Source organism: Lissotriton helveticus, chromosome 4_1, assembly GCF_964261635.1.
Source record: "Lissotriton helveticus chromosome 4_1, aLisHel1.1, whole genome shotgun sequence".
NCBI lineage: Eukaryota > Metazoa > Chordata > Amphibia > Caudata > Salamandridae > Lissotriton > Lissotriton helveticus.
In genome coordinates this window covers 69,102,172-69,107,349 of record NC_136063.1, presented here as the reverse complement: position 1 = coordinate 69,107,349, position 5,178 = coordinate 69,102,172, and positions in this window count along the sequence as shown.

The window sequence follows — 5,178 nt, the reverse complement described above, 5'->3', positions numbered from 1 at the left end:
GTCCTGGGCTTACCTGCTTTATGAATAACCACTATATTCGCCACACGCTGGTCTTATGGGAGCTGACCCTTCTCTTTACTTTCCAGGAACATGACTCGGATATACGGGGCGAACTTCTGAGCATTCAACTTATACAACTCTATTGGTATCCCATTGGGACCAGTCACATCACCGGACTTTATCCCTCTAATTGCCTGCACTACTTCATCGTCCGTGTAGGGGGAATCTAAATAGCACTTATCCTCTTCAGATAACCCCGGCATGACAATATCCTTAATCATTTCACTGTTCTCCGCCTCTGTGAACCCTCTACCAGCGGTATATACACCCTTGTAATACTCGGAAAATGTGTCAGCCACCGCCTTCGGGTCCGTAACTGTATCTGAATCTGTTCCCTCTATCTCAGGTACCAGCCTAGACGCCCATTCCTCATGTTCAAGCCACGAGATCAATTTGCCGGCTTTGTCTCCATGTTCATATATTCGGCTCTGTATGGCGTCGTTTTGAGCTATCGCTCTATCTCTGGCTAAACATTTGTATTCGTCCTGACTTAACTTCAAAAGGTAGAGGTCCTCCGGCGTTGATGATCTAGCCACCCTCTCCTCTAATCTTACCACTTCTGCCTCCATCTTGGTCACCTCGGCCAGGCGTTTCTTCTTCTTCCCCGCTACCAAATATAGAACCTCCCCTCTCGCTACTACTTTGTATGCTTCCCAAAGGGTCTGCGCTGAGTCGACAGTTCCCACATTCTCCTGAAAATAGGGGTCTGACATCTGAATAATCTCCTTCTTAGTGGCCGGATCTTTTAGTTGCCATGCACTAATAGGAGCTACTTTGACAACCGCTGGCCGTCCGAATGCGAGCTGCAACCACAGTGGAATATGATCAGATATACCTCTACCAAGATACCGTACCTCTTGAACAGTAGCTGCCATAGCCTCCGGTAGCAATATGTAATCCAACCTGGGCAAACTATTGTGCGCAGCTGATATGAGGGTAAAGTGTGTCAGCGTCGGGTTACGTACTCGCCAGCTATCTACCAGTCCCATTGTCTCAAGAAAGTTTGAGAGCCATCTCTGCGATGGTTGAAGTACATGCGGCGGGCTTCTGTCGGCCTCTCCGCCAAGCACCGCATTAAAATCACCCCCCAACACCAAAAGGCCCAGGGGCAAAGTAAGAAAACAGTACTCAGGTCTCGAAAAGTATCAGACTGAAGACCAGGCGGTACATATATTGACAAAAAGGTCCTCCCCCACAATTGCCCCGAAACACCTACATACCTACCCCTCTGATCCAACCATGTAGCCTGTATTGCCATAGAAAAAGGATTTTTTCACCAAAATTCCCAACCCCCTGGACCCTGTTGTAAACCCTGCATGCGCCACCAACTTATACCCCCCCTTTATGGAGGGCCATGCAGCGATTGCCCACAAGGTGCGTCTCCTGCAATAGTGCCACATCTGGGGTGTGCCTTCTAATAACCATCCCTCTCTTAATCCTGTCACCCAGACCATTCGAGTCTCACTCCCGCGGATAATCCAGGCCACCTGCACCCGCCACTGGCGTAAACAATTAGCCCCACCTCCGGGGGTCCCCTCTACCACTGCAGACCTAGACTTCCCGGCCTACTGTGTCTAGTACTTTTACTCGCGCCACACGTCGTTTCTCTTCCTGCTCCCCAGTTCCAATCCAGTACACGTCAAAGACAGTTCCTCCGTTTCACCCTTGGCCCCCTCACGGAATATCCACTGCGGGACACGTGCGGTCCTGTGGGGACCACTTAGTTGGAGTCACTCCCCTTCTGCACTTCATATTGGCCATGCCACCAACTGTCCCCATCTTGCCGCGCTGTAGTGTGCACTCTCCTCTCCCCCCCTTCACCCTGCATCCCGTCCGCTAGGCAACCGCCTCCCTAGGCAGGCGCCCACCTGGGGTATTTGCTCTGCGCTCGAATAGCGCACTTCTCTGGCTTTCTTCTTTCCTTGGGGGGGGGGGGAGAGGGCCAGCAAGTATCTCTCACAAGTTACAAATGTGGTGTCCTCACCATAAGTGAGGGTCCGGCAACATTGAGCTATGAGTCCATGTAGTGGGTCAGGGCTCCAAATTTCGACGCTAAACTCCGGTGTCACTGCACAACACTCGGCATTCACCGGGGGCCCTGTGATCTCGGAGCGCATCCACACAACATGTCTGCCCCACTCAAAAGTCTGCCTGGACTGCCCGGCATTCCCAATGCTCTCCTCCACGGCCTGGGCATCTCTCAGGCACTGCCCACGCCACAGGCAGAAGTCGGGGGTGTGGGTGGGGGGATGCCTCCACACCGCCCCGTCACAAGCCGCACTCCAGACGCGATCAGATTTCCTCCGCTCCGGGGCCCGACCGGCGACTTCTGGTCACCGCCCCGGCGGTTGTTCTGTTTGCGGCCGGCCACCTCCACCACTCGGGATCCCGGCTCCAACAATCCACTGGGCCCAAATTTCAGGATCGAGCCGCTTCGGCCCTATCCAGAGCAGCGTCTAAGCGCACCGCTCCCCTTCCGCCAGCCAATGCCCAACACAGCCCCTCAGGGTAAACGTCAGGATTAATAGACGCGGCGCGGGTCTCACGGAGTTACTGGCCTACGCGGCCATCTTGGATGCTCGCCCAGCTCCTCCTCTCCCAGTTCACTATTATTCCGAAGAACTCCCCATATCTTCCCTTAGTATGGCATTTAGGCTGCTCTAAGGGTCCCTGACATATAGCGTGATGTCATCGGTGTAGAGGGACACCAACACGTGCCTGGTCGGGTTTCTAAGTGCATGCTCGGGATAATGTTGTCTGAGCATGGCCGTCAGCGTTTCCACCGCCAAGGTAAACAGGAGGGGCGACAGCGGGCACCCCTGTCTGGTGCCACGAGATATAGCACAGGGAGGTGAGAACGTGCCGTTGATGGAGAGCGTTGTCAGTGGCCACTGTGATAGGAGTCGCACCCACAACCGGAATTGAGCAGGGAAGCCAATGCGACGAAGTACAGCCAGCAGAAAATCCCACTCTAAGGAGACGAAAGCTTTAGTGGCGTCTAAGAAGACCACCACTGCCTCCAGCTCCAGATCTATGTCCTGTAGTTCAGAGAGGGTATGCAAGTTGTGGGAAGTGATTCTACCCGTAATAAAGCCTGCCTGTCAGGCAGCACCACCACTTCAGCAGTAGGCTGAGTCAGTTAGCCAGAAGTTTGGCCAGTAATTTAGCATTTCAGTTAATTAAAGATAGGGGTCTATATGAGTCAAAGGCATCCGCTGGTTTGCCGGACTTTAGGAGGGATATGAGCCAGGCTACTTGCATAGAGAGCGAGAGAGTGTCAGGCCCTTTCATAGAGAGTTTTGAGGAAAGGCGTCAGGATATTGATGTATGTTTTGTAGAATTCAGCCGGTAAGCCGTCTGGGCTGGGTGCCCTTCCGGACCTCAGCTGCATAATTAGCTGCTTTGATTTCATCATCCTTGAAGTCGGCCAAGACAAATTCTCTCTCAGTCAGCCATCCAAGGCCTACCGCCTCCAGATAAGTGTCCGCGTCTGGGGGGTGTCTCTACGTGTCATGTATAATGGTAAATAGTAAGGCCTGAAGTATAGTAGTTGTGTCTTTTTGCGATCTTCCCTCCGTGTCCTTGACCACCAGGACATAGTTTGAAAATCGGGGCTTACAGGTAATTTCTGCTAGCGCCTTGCCTGGGCGCTCTCCCTCCCTGTATATTCTAGCCTGATGGTATTTGTCATGAAATATGCAATCTCTTTCAACCGTGTTGTGATATTCTGTTAGTTTGTCCCACAGCTGGGCTCATACTTCTCCATGGGCTGCAGTCAATTGGACCTCCAGCCCTCTGATTTCCCCCGCACTGACCACGCTGACCGTGGAGATCGCAGCAGGGGGAGACACCGGGTGCTAGCCGAGGCAACCGAAATCGCCGAAATGACCAAAACCGCAGCCCGCAGCCGTCGCGCCCCTGCCGAGGCAAGGCGAGGGAACAGCGGGGGGGGGGGGCGCGGACCGCAGAGACAGCAGCAAGAGGAGACGCTGGCAGTAGCTAACGCCGACACCGCCACGGAAGACAAGCACCGCATCGTAGCCGCAACCTCCAGCTTGTTGCAGAGGCGGTAGAGAGGTAGAGAGCGCTGAGAGCGCCGGTGTGCCACCACAGGAGCACCGCACCCGCACCCACTTCTATCCATCTCCTCACCCCCTCCCCAACACCTCGGACAAAAACGGCGTCCATCAGCGGCCAGCAGCCACCAGCTTACGGCGGACCACGGACCACAGCGTTTCCTGGGGCTCCGGTATCCTGGTATCCTGGGGCTCTGAGCCCGAGCCCGAGCTGGGGAGAGCCTGAGTTGGGGAAAGAAGGAACCAAGGAGCGAGGAGCCAGGAAAACCGGTGAGTTGGTGAGCCAGCAGGTCAGCAGGGCAGCGGCGGAGGCTAACGGAAAAAGCTGCGAGGGAGAGCCGTCTCTGGGTCGTGCGGAGGCAGGGGGTCAAGTCAAGTCAAGTTTCAATTTGTATAGCGCACTACTCACCCAGAGGGTCTCAAGGCGCTTGAGGGAGGGGGGGAGCTTTATTTATCAAATAACCAAGTTTTTAGTTGTTTTCTGAAGGAGAGGTGGTTCTGTGTGAGGCGGAGGTGGGTGGGGAGGGAATTCCAGGTCTTGGCCGCTAAGTAGGAGAAGGATCTTCCTCCCATGGTGGATCTTTGGATGCGTGGAATTGCAGCGAGGGCTTGATTGGACGATCGAAGTTGGCGGGTGGGGGTGTAGAAGGACAGGCGCGTGTTGAGGTATTCGGGTCCTAGGTCGTAAAGGGCTTTGTGTGCGTGGGTGAGGAGGCGGAACGTTATTCTCTTGTTGACGGGGAGCCAGAGGAGGTCTTTCAGGTGACCGGAGATGTGAGCTTGGCGGGGGATGTCTAGGATGAGTCTGGCTGAGGCGTTTTGGATGCGTTGGAGTTTTTTCTGTAGTTTGGCTGTGGTTCCGGCGTAAAGGGTGTTTCCATAGTCTAGTCGGTTTGTGACCAGTGCATGGGTGACCGTCTTTCTTGTTTCGGTGGGGATCCAACGGAAGATTTTGTTGAGCTTACGTAGGATGTTGAAGCATGATGATAAGACGGCGTTGACTTGTCTGGTCATCGAGAGGGATGAGTCCAGGATGAAGCCC